Here is a 12674-nt window from a genome sequence, read left to right on the forward strand (position 1 = left end):
CAGCGTCCCTCCCTCTGCATGCCTCTATGCCTCTGTGTCTCTGTGCCTTTTTACATGGGTGTGTTGTAGGACCTGGAAGTGGCTCTGCGGACCGAGGAGGAGGACTTAGACGAAGCTGTCCCTCTGCCTGACGACGAGGAAGAGGACCTGTCGGAGTACAAGTTCTCCAAGTTCGCCACCACAACTTCCAGGGCACCACCACACACACATACGTGCTGCGCCCGCTCAAGCAGCCTCTGCTCTTCCATGAGGATGAGGGTGACCAGCTGGTGAGTTGACCTCTGACTTTCGACCTTTTACCCATCGTGTGTGTGTGTTCGCCATTGTGGTCCTACAGCTTTGCACATGATCCCTGAGTCATGAGTGTCTAACTGAATATTACCTTAACCCCACTCAGGCTACCCACACACACACTTCATTTCAGATACTTTGAGATAATTTGGGCAAGAAATGAAGAACATGCTAATACCTAACTGAACCTTTGTGTGTGGAGGAGGGGGGGTGGGGGCAAACATACTAAAGTTAACATTTTGTGACTGCAGCCAGTTAAACCAAACCAAAGATGGCTGTCTGTCCAAATACTGCTTACTGGGTCAGGAAACCAATACAGTGCCTTACAAATTCAGACCTCTTGGATTTCTTTGTAAAACATTTCATTGTGATACAAAGAGGGATTATAATGGATTTAATTGTAATTTTATTGTCAACAATCTAAACAAAATACTCTGTCAATGTGGAAGAAAATAATATTTTAAGTTAAATAAAAAAATATATAACTAAAATATAGTAGTTAAGTATTCAAGTATTCAGCCTGTTTGTTTAGGCAAGGAGTAAAATGTAGCTTAACAAATCAAAAAATAAGTTACATGGACTCACTCTGTGTGACATTTTTTAACGACTAACCCTACCTCTGTACCCCATACATACAACAACTCAGTCAAGTATTGAATTTCAAGTACAGTTTTAACTACAAAGACCAGGGAGCTTTTCGAATGCCTCACAAAGAAGGGCAGTGATTTGGGAGACGGGTAACAATAATACATCATACATTAAATATCCATTTAAGCATGGGGGGTGCGGGATGTTCCCCAATGCTGGAAGGAGGGCCCGAGTGAAAAAATTTGGGAACCCCTGTATTCAACTACCAATACACATCAAATATGAATTGAGCTGCAGGACAGGAATGAAACTGCTCAGGGATGGCCATTGGTGATTTTAAAACGGCTACAGAGTTCAATGGCTGTGATGGGAGAAAACTGAGGATGGATCAACAACATTGTAGTGTCTCCACAATAATGACCTAAATGACAGAGTAAAACAAAAAAACAAATATACAGAATACAAATATTTGAAAACATGCATTTTGTATGCAACAAGGCACTAACTAACTGCTTCCTTATTTTCAAGCATGGTGGTGTCTGCATCATGGTATGGGTATGCTTGACATCAGAAAATACTGGGTAGTCAGGATGAAAAGAAACGGGATGGAGCTAAGGACAGGCAAAATCCTAGAGGGGAAACCTGCTTCAGTCGGCTTTAAACTCCAACACAAGGCCAAATCTACACTGGAGTTGCTTACCAAGAAGACGGTGAATGTTCCTGAGTGGCCAATTTACAGTTTTGACTTAAATCTGCTTGAAAATCTATGGCAAGACTTAAATTGCTATCTATCCATGATCACCAACATCTTGACAGAGCTTGAAGAATTTTGAAAAGAATAATGGGCAAATATTGCACAATGCAGGTGTGCAAAGCTCTTATAGACTTACCCAAGAAGACTCACAGCTGTAATCGATGCCAAAGGTGTTACTAGCATGTATTGACTCAGGGAGCAAAATACTGTACGTATGCAACGACTATATTTTAACTATTTAATTTGTGCTAATCTTTATGTGTGTGTGTGTGTGTGTGTGTATACATATACACATACATACATACATACATACATACATACATACATACATACATACATACATACATACATACAGTGCATTCGTAAAGTTTTCAAACCCCCTTGACTTTTTTCACAATTTCTTACGTTACAGCCTTATTCTAAAATGTATCAAATAGTTTTTTTACTCATCAATCTACACACAATACCCCATAATGACAAAGCAAAAACAGGTTTTTCGAATTTTTTGCAAATATATACAAAAAATAAAAAGGAAATCCCATTTACATAAGTATTCAGACCCTTTACTCAGTACTTTGTTAAAGCACCTTTGGCAGCGATTGCTGCTGAGGATCCCGCCTAAGATGTGTGCGAACCTGGTGGCCAACTACAAGAAACATCTGACCTCTGTGATTGCCAACAAGGGTTTTGCCACCAAGTACTAACTTATGTTTTGCAGAGGGGTCAAATACTTATTTCCCTCATTAAAATGCAAATCAATTTATAACATTTTTGACATGCGTTTTTCTGGATTTTTTTGTTGTTATTCTGTCTCTCACTGTTCAAATAAACCTACCATTAAAATTATAGACTGATCATTTCTTTGTCAGTGGGCAAATGTACAAAATCAGCAGGGGATCAACTACTTTTTTCCCTCACTGTATTTTCCTAGTTTAAAATGATAAACATTCAACATTGGCCATGCTGTCATTGAAGCATGATTTGTGCTGTGCTCAAAACAACTTAACTCAGAACTGCAAAATCTGACTTTAGTGAGTTCAAGTCAACTGGGAAGTCGGGAAAAATGACCAACTGTACGACTGGGAAAATACATTTTGAACTTTCATTGAACTCGGAATTGTAAATTGGGAACTCGGGCCTCTTTATTGAGCTGAAGATCACTGACTTCATCATGATTCTACCGTGCCACCTTCCTGTTCAAGTGAGTGCTGTGAACACAGCACAACAAGGTGAGTCCAACAATGTCTGGTATGCTGCTGCATAAATGATGTAATATGCCAGGGAGAGAGATATACCGTAGCTAAGAAAGTAATACTAAGTGTGTGTTGTAAGCTGTTAGTAGCACATGTGCTTCACCCAAATAATTTGGTCTATTTCCCCTCTTAATTTCGCCTACTGTTCTGACTTGGTGGTGCCCATGTAACCTATAACCTGTTTTTGAGAAATGTAATCATTGAATATTGTAAGAGCTTTCATTGTCTGCTTATATGCCCCCTTTATTTATCCTACAGTTCTGACCTGGTGTACAGGGAGAACACTGTAAGAACGGCCCATGTTCTGAATTCTGTCGCTGTACATTTCAAAAGTGCTGAACAAATAGTTATATTGACTACGTCTGTCCTAGCTTGCTCATTGTCTTAATCGAAATTACGGATTGCTTCTTATCCGTTTGTTGTCCCCTTATGCCATAGTTTGTGCATCTCAAGTGTCAGTAGAAACCACATTTGTTTAAGCAAGTCAGCCATATCAGCTATGTTTTTTTTTTAAAGGCAGTAAATGAGGCTGGATGAACTGTTTCTCTGCCAGACAAGGCTCCGCTGGTAAGGTGTTGGGACTGCAGTTGGGACTCTGCTGTTGGGACAGCTTTATGTAGGCCCTAACAGTTTGTGGGCACCGTTTGTCACCGTTATAGTGCAATTAATGTATTGTTTAGTGTTGTGTTGTGTAGTGGCTTTGCTGGCATGCATCCCACAATTATTTTTTGGGGCCCACCAAGATTTACATGCTAAAATCGCCACTGCTTGTGAAGCACAGCTGAGTGAGCATACAGTTAAATAAATTTCATTTTATTTGTATTTTACTGGATTGATGGTGCCTGCATCTGATGGTCAGTCTCTTAACATCCCTCCGCTCTCCCTTTCCTCCACTGACTGACCAAAAAGGGACACCGTCTTCCAGCTGATGGTGAAACCCGAGTCGCACCGCATTATTTGCCTCATGCACAAATTCATGTTACTCCTACAGTATGAACCGAGAAAATGAAATATTCCTTGATATTAAAAAAGACCCAAGCTGCTAATAATAACAACAATGCAAGCCTATTGATACCCTTTCCTACTCATACTGCTGCAGTGCTTTTTGTAGCACTGAGGGGGAATAGGAAGAACACTGATTTAATGTCTTATCAAAGTGTTGAATACAAAGTGCTGAGTAAGAACTTAAACATTAAACTTCCTCATAAAAACAGCAACGCTTTGCTGTATTCATTGACAGTCTCTATGGTTTTAAACGTTTTGAAATCTCACAGTATCAACTTTTCTGTAGCTTTCTTTTATGCCTGCTACCTTACTTTGAGGTAGATATGTACTATACATGAAGGCAGGGTAAAGTGACTAGGCATCAGGATTGATAATAATAAGAGAAAAATAAGGAACAGAGTAGCAGCAGCAAATGATGAGTGAAAGTGTGTGAGTGTGCTTGTGTGTAATGTGTATATACTGTGTGTGTTTGTTCTTTGGTATGTGTGTATGTGAATGTGTGTGGGTTTTGTGTGTGAGTGTCAATGTAATGTGTGTGAGTGAGTGTGTGTGTGTGTGTGTGTGTGTGTGTGTGTGTGTGTGTATATATAGTCTAGTGAGTGTGTGTGTAGAGTCAGTGCAAGATAGTTTGGGTTCCATTAATTGACTACTTAGCAGTCTGGCTATTTCAGTCTTATGGCTAGGGAGTAGAAGCTGTCTTGGAGCCTATTGGTCCGAGAGCCGATGTTCCGGTACCGAGTGAACAGTCTATGGCTTGGGTGACTGGAGTCTTTGGCAATTTCCTGGGCTTTCCTACTATATGACATCACCTGATATAGAGGTCCTGGATGGCAGGGAGCTCGGCCCCAGTGATGTACTGGGCTGTCCGCAACACCATCTGTATCGCTTTGCGGTAAAGGGTGGTGCATTTGCCACACCAAGCGTTGATGCAGCCAGTCAAGATTCTCTCGACGGTGCAACTGTAACAATTGCCAAATCTTTTCAGCCTCTTGGGGGGGGGGTGCCGTGCCGTGCCCTCTTCACGACTGTGTTTGTGTGTGTGGAACATGTTAAGTCCTTAGTGATGTGGACGCCAAGGAACTTGAAGATCTCGACACGCTCCACAACAGCATCGATGTGGATGTGCTCTCCCCTCTTTTTTTTGTTGTTGTCCTGGCACCACACTGCTAAGTCTCTGACCTCCTACCTGTAGGCTGACTAATCGTCTTCGTTGATCAGGCCTACCACCGCCGTGTCATCAGCAAACTTGATGATGGTGTTGGAGTTGTGTGCAGCCACGCAGTCGTGGGTGAACAGGGAGTACAGGAAGGGACTAAGCACACACCCCTGAGAAGCCCTTGTGTTGAGGGTCCATATAGTTGTTCAACAATCTTGGGCAGATTGCCATGATCCGGATAATATCTGACTAGCTTCTACTTGGGCTGTCAACCATCAAACCTGATACTTGTGTGTTGTTGGTTAGTAGCTACGTTTTATTTATATCTAGTTGTTCTTAGCAATGAGGGTGTATTTACAGTGACTTGCGAAATTATTCACCCCCTTGGCATTTTTCCTATTTTGTTGCCTTACAACCTGGAATTAAAATTGATTTTTGGGGGGTTTGTATGATTTGATTAACACAACAAGCCTACCACTTTGAAGATGCAAAATTTTTTTATTAATTGTGAAACAAACAAGAAACAGAACACTTGAGGTTGCATAGCTATTCACCCGCCCAAAGGCAATACTTTGTAGAGCCACCTTTTGCAGCAATTGCAGCCCATTCTTCAAGGCAAAACTGCTCCAGCTGGATGGGTTCCGCTGGTGTACAGCAATCTTTAAGTCGTACCACAGATTCTCAATTGGATTGAGGTCTGGGCTTTGACTAGGCCAATCCAAGACATTTAAATGTTATCCCTTAAACCACTTGAGTGTTGCTTTAGCAGCATGCTTAGGGCCGTTGTCCTGCTGGAAGGTGAACCTCCGTCCCAGTCTCAAATCTCTGAAAGACAAACAAGAATTTCCCTGTATTTAGTGCCATCCGTCATTGCTTCAATTCTAACCAGTTTCCCAGTCCCTGCCGATGGAAAAACATCCTCACAGCATGATGCTGCCATCACTATGCTTCAATGTGGGGATGGTGTTCTCGTGGTGATGGGAGGTGGGAAACATCCTTGATGGCCAAAAAGCTCAATTTTAGTTTCATCTGACCAGAGTACCTTCTTCCATATGTTTGGGGAGTCTCCCACATGCCTTTTGGTGAACACCAAATGTGTTTTCTTATTTTCTTCTTTAAGCAATGGCTTTTTTTCTGGCCACTCTCCGTAAAGCCCAGCTCTGTGGAGTGTGCGGTTTAAAGTGGTCCTATGGACAGATACTCCAATCTCCGTTGTGGAGCTTTGCAACTTCTTCAGGGTTATCTTTGGTCTCTTTGTTGCCTCTCTGATTAATGCCCTCCTTGCCTGGTCTGTGAGGTTTGGTGGGTGGCCCTCTCTTGGCAGGTTTGTTGTGGTGCCATATTCTTTCCATTATTTATAATGGATTTAATGGTGCTCCGTGGGATGTTCAAAGTTTCAAATATTTTTTATAACCCAACCCTGATCTGTACTTCTCCACAACTTTGTCCCTGACCTGTTTGGAGAGCTCCTTGGTCTTCATGGTGCCGCTTGCTTGGTGGTGCCCCTTGCTTGGTGGTGTTGCAGACTCCATTGGACACAGATTGCACACAGATTGCACACAGATGGACTTTATTTAACTAATTATGTGACTTCTGAAGGTAATTGGTTGCACCAGATCTTATTTAGGGGCGTCATAGCAAAGAGGGTGAATACATATGTACGCACCACTTATGTTTTTAGAAAGTTTTTAGAAAGTTTTTCACTTCACCAATTTGGACTATTTCGTGTTTGTCCACTACATGAAATCCAAATAAAAATACATTTAAATTACAGGTTGCAATGCAACGAAATAGGAAAAACGTCAAGGGGGTTGAATACTTTTGCAAGGCACTGTATATGTCATATTTCAGTTATTTATTTTTTATACATTTGCAAACATTTCTACAAACCTGTTTTTGCTTTGTCATTATGGGGTATTGTGTGTAGATTGATGAGGGGAAAAAAACAATTAAACCCATTTTCAGAATTAGGCTGTAACATATAACAAAATGTGGAGAAAGTCGAGGGGTCTGATACTTTCCGAAGGCACTGTATTAGCAGAACACTGCTCGTACAGTATTATGTGAAGGATGGTTTGTTCTATATCACACTGTTATACTTTGTTTAGAATATCTACAGAAGTTCAGCAATTGCAACCACGTGGCCGTGGCTTGCTATATAAAGCAGGTAGACATTCAGTTACTGTTCGATTGAGCGATTGAGTGACCTAAGCAACTTTTAGCGTCGGGATCCATTATCTAAGAAACGGCCGCCCTCCTGGGCTTTTAATGCATAATGGTGTCTAGAGTTTACCGAGAATAGTGCAACAAAAAAAAACATCCAATCAGCGGCAGTCCTGAGGGCGAAAGAATGGCAAGAATCGTGCACAACTCGTCGATCCTTGTCATGGATGGGTTATTGCAGCAGACGACCACACCAGGTTCCACTCCTATCAGCTAAGAACAACAAGAAGAAGCTGCTACAGTGGGCACGCGATCACAAACACTGGACAATTAAGCAGTGGAAAAACATTGCCTGGTCCGACGAATCACAGTTCCTGTTGCGTCATGCTGACGGCAGAGTCAGGATTTGGTGTAAGTCCATGGACCCATCCTGCCTGGTGTCAACGGTACAGGCTGATGGCCGTGGTGTACTGGTGTGGGGAATGTTTCCCTGGCACACGTTAGATCCCTTAATACCAATTCAGCAACGATTGAACGCCACAGTATATCTGAACATTGTTCCAGACCAAACCCAATAGAGCATCTTTGGGAAAAGATGGAACGAGCTGTTCACAGCATGAATGTACCGCCGTCCAATCTGCAGCAACTGTGTGATGCCAGTTCACCTGGAGAAGATTGACCCCAAGAGACACATGTAAGAAGGGGTGTGTTAAGATGAGCCTGTTGGCAGTCATGGACAAAGTGGAGTTTTTATTATTATTATTTTTTAATAGCAAGGACCAACATCCCTGGGGTACGTTTCTGTCACCTTGTAGAATCCATGCCCACAATTGTTTTGGGCTGTTCTGGAGGCAAAGGGGGTCCAACCCGGTACTATACTGAACAAAAATATAATCGCAACATGCAACAATTTCAAATATTTTACTGAATTACAGTTCATATAAGAAAATCAGTCAATTGAAATGAATGAATTAGGCCTTAGTCTATGGGTTTCACATGACTGGGCAGGGTGCAGCCATGGGTGGGCCTGGGAGGGCATAGGCCCACCCACTGGGGAGCCAGACCCAGCCAATCAGACAAATACTCCTGTGTAATGATCATGCTGTTTAATCAGCTTCTTGATATGCCACATCTGTCAGGTGGGTGGATTATCTTGGCAAAGGAGAAATGCTCACTAATAGGGATGTAAGCAAGTTTATGCACAACATTTGAGAGCAAGAAGGTTTTTGTGCATATGGAACATTTCTGGAATCTTTTATTTCAGCTCATGAAACATGGGACCAACACTTTACATGTTGCGCTTATATTCTTGTTCAATGTAGATCGGTGTACCCAATAAACTGGCCACTTAGTTTCAACGTTTTATCCCGTAATGTAAATATACACTAAGTTGCAAGCTACTTTCGTAGCAAGGTGCTGTAGAATGAGTTACTTATGAAACACATTCCAGGCTCTTGCTATCTTGCCATAACTGATTTGGCAGAGAAATATCAGCAAGATATGATAGCCAGCTGCAGCTATCAACAAGCTATGCTAGCTAGCTGCTGTCAGTTTGGCTAAACACACGGTCAGGCTTTAGCCTACACATAGAACTGAATTAGCTGACCATCTTGAGATGGTGTGTCAGTCAGGAGGGGAGAAGTCCTCAACGTCAAATCTTTGTTCTATCCATAGCAAAGCTAGCATAGCTTACCTCGCTGTACTCACTACTGCACTTGTTTGTTGTAATTGAATGGCAAAGACCCACATCAAACCACACCCCCAAGACAACTCTTGTTTGCCTTCAGTCATGGCCGCTAGTATTTCTTAATGAGCGTTGAGATGAGAAGGGGGACGTTGGTAGAATGGGTGGATTGTTTTGTGTCTGTCATCCAGGACACAGACAGATTTACAGACAACATAAAGCTCAACTACGCCCCTCTGTCTCCCTCTTACAGAACAGTGTGAGACACAAGCTGGTCTCTCTCACACTGAAGAGGAAGTCCAGGTTCACTGAGGAGGTTTGTGTCTCATTATAGCTTTCATAATAATAATAGTAAAAAACATAATAATGATAATATATGCCAGTTAGCAGCACCATGCTCTTACCAACTGAGCCACACAATCCCAAAAATAGTGGGTTGGACCAACATTCTTGTTGCTGCTTATGGATATGCCCATGTTAATATTTGACAGATTATATGGGGTACTCTGATTTGTTATGGGGGTGTTCAGCATCTGTGGGTACCCCTGTAATCCGAACCCCACGTTGCCAACTCCGCATTTACCAATACCAATATCCAACTGACTGAATGGAAGTAATCGCCAATGGCATGACTGTTCCCTGTTGGCCCCGCCTCCTCTTCTCCCCTATAGGTGACCCGGCATTTGATGGACGGTGATTACAGCCTACAGGGAAACAGCATGTTGGAGGACCGGCCCACCTCCAACCTGGAGAAGCTGCACTTCATCATCGGCAACGGCATCCTAAGGCCCGTCCTCAGGTGACCTACGACCCTTTGACCTACTCTACCAATTACTCATACTTTTTCTCAACATTCTTAATCTGTTCTCTCCACGCCTCCCCTCCTTCATTGATGATCTGAGCTTCCACCATAGTGCTTGGATGTTGGCCCACCACCTTCAGCGCAACCTCGACAAAATGGAGCTGCTCCTCTTCCCGGGGAAGGCCTGCCCGCTCCGAGACCTCTCCATCACAGTTGACAACTCCACGGTGCCCCTTGGCGTGACCCTGGACAACACCCTGTCGTTCTCTGCAAACATCAAAGCAGATACTCGCTCCTGCAGGTTCATGCTCTACAACATCCGTAGAGTACAACCTTTCCTCACACAGGAAGCGGCCAGGTCCTAATCCATGCACTTGTCATCTCCCATCTAGACTAATGCAACTCTCTGTTGGCTCCCCGCTTGTGCCATAAAACCGCTGCAACTTATCCAGAACGCCGCATCCCACCTGTTCAATCCATGTCACTTGGCTCCTCCCCACACTCCACTGGCTTCCAGTTGAAGCTCGCATCATCTTCAAGACCCTGGTACTTGCCTATGGACCAACAAGAGAACTGCCCCTCCCTACCTTCAGGCTATCCTCAAACCCTACACCCCAACCCGAACACTCCGTTCTGCCACCTCTGGTCGCTTGGCCCTCCCACCGCTACAGGAAGGCAGCTCCCACTCAGCCCAGTCAAAGTTCTTCTCTGTTCTGGTACCCCAATGGTCAGGACAGCGGAGTCCCTGCCCATCTTCCGAAAACGTCTGAAACACTACCTCTTTGAAGAGTACACTATCTTAAATAACTCCCACTGAGTGTTTTGCTAGTATCACAGACTTTGCTGATAAATACTTTGAGGGAAAATGTACTACAATTGTCATATGTTATTGTCTCACCTAGCTACAGTATTTTAAGATGAATGCATTAATTGTAAGTCGCTCTGGATAAGAGCATCTGCTATATTACGTAAATGTAATTGTTTGCACCTGTCACAAAGAAATGATTAAGTAATATATTGGACTTGTATTATAAGTGGTATGCTAGTTTGAATATGGGGACCCCTAACCATCACTGTTATTGGCTGGCTGTTGTGTCTTTTACCAGGGATGAGATCCACTGTCAGATCTGCAAGCAGCTGACCCAGAACCCATCTAAGAGTAGCCATGCCCGTCGCTGGATCCTGCTCTCTCTCTGCGCTGGCTGCTTCGCTCCCTCTGAGAAGTTTGCCAAAGTAAGACCCTCGTATTTTTGATAACACACACACAGCGTAAATACACATGTATGCAAACACACACACACACACACCTCTCATTGTCTTGGTCTAGTTCTGATGAATTGAAAGTGGATCCACTCAATGTGCCCCAGAATGTCTCATTGGTCTTTAACCCCTGAGACCCCCCCCCCTTCTCCCTCCCTCAGTATTTGCGTACGTTCATGATCAGCGGTCCGCCGGGCTACGCTCCACACTGCGAGGAGAGGTTGAGGAGGACCTTTGTGAACTGCGCCAGGACCCAGCCGCCATCTTGGCTCGAGCTGCAGGTATGCACAGATCTAGGATCAGTGAACCATAGGGGAAGTTCTAAACCGTATTATTAGCTGGAAAATGCTAAATTGAGATCGGTGTCCAATTGTCATACTTGAGTAAAAGTAAGGATACCTTAATAGAAAATGACTCAAGTAAAAGTGAAAGTCACTCAGTAAAATACTACTTGAGTAAAAAAGTATTTGGTTTTCAAAAGTAAATGTTATTGCTAAAATATACATAAGTATCCAAAGTAAAAGTATAAATCATTTCAAATACCTTATATTAAGCAAACCAGACAGCACGATGTTCTTGTTTTAAAAATGTACGGATAGCCAGGGGCACACTCCAACACTCAGACATCATTTACAAACAAAGCATTTGTGCTTAGTGAGTACGCCAGATCAGATGCAGTAAGGATGACCAGGGATTTTCTCTTTAAGTGCTTGAATTAGACCATTTTCCTGTCTTGCTAAGCATTCAAAATATAATGAGTACTTTTGGGTGTCAGGGAACATGTATGGAGTAGAAAGTACATTATTTTCTATAGGAATGTAGTGGAGTAAAAGTTGTCAAAAATATAAATAGTAAAGTACAGATACCACAAAAAACGACTTAACTAGTACGTTCAAGTATTTTTACTTAAGTACTTTACACCACTGCAAATATATTGGCACCCTTGCACTTAAATGATTCACTATTTCTTTTTTAAAAAATGTGTTGAAATTTAAATTCAACTTTTGGTCACCACCCCTTGTTATTGGATTTTCTGCATTGCAGAACCAATAAAAATGTTGTTACCTAAGTATACCATTTGAATGTAGAAAATAAAGACAAATGGCATGGACAAAATGATTTGCACCCCGGAGCTAGGACTTGGTTGCACAGCCTTTGGCCAAGTTAACTGCTAACACCGACTTTTCAGCAGCAAACTGCTCTAATTCTTCAATGTTTGAGGGGTGCCCTCCACCAACTGCTGTTTTCAGATCTCTCCATAGGTTTTAGATATGATTCATATCTGGACGCTGCGCTGGCCATTCCAGAACAGTCCAGCATCGCTTCTTGAACCATTCCTGGGTGCTTTTTGATGTGCTGCTGGAAGACCCACAACCTTCAATGGAGACCCAGTTTTTGGACGCTGGGTTGAACATTCGACACCTGATCATCTTCTGATTTCATGATGCCTTGCACGTGTTCAAGGCCCCAATTACCAGAGGCAGCAAATCAATCTCACTGCATTCTCAAACCTCCCTCGTCTTTGATTGTAGGGAGGGTGTTGTTTTCATTCGGTTTGCTGCTGAAGAGTGTGACAAATTGTCAGTAGTAAGGTGCAGCAAGCTTATTGATGGTTACAAGAAGCATTTGTTGGCAGTTATATTGGCCAAAGGCGGTGCAACTAAGTACTACCTCCGGGGTGCAAATCAATTTGTCTATGCCGTTTGTCTTTATTTTCT

General features: G+C 42.8%; 1 pseudogene; it reads left to right on the top strand.

The window, feature by feature from the left end:
- The window catches only part of LOC115149637 (unconventional myosin-VIIa-like), an 81151-nt pseudogene that overhangs the window by 41263 nt on the left and 27214 nt on the right, over window positions 1–12674 (top strand).

The sequence above is a fragment of the Salmo trutta genome, chromosome 15 (assembly GCF_901001165.1).
Source record: "Salmo trutta chromosome 15, fSalTru1.1, whole genome shotgun sequence".
In the NCBI taxonomy this organism is placed as follows: Eukaryota; Metazoa; Chordata; class Actinopteri; order Salmoniformes; family Salmonidae; genus Salmo; species Salmo trutta.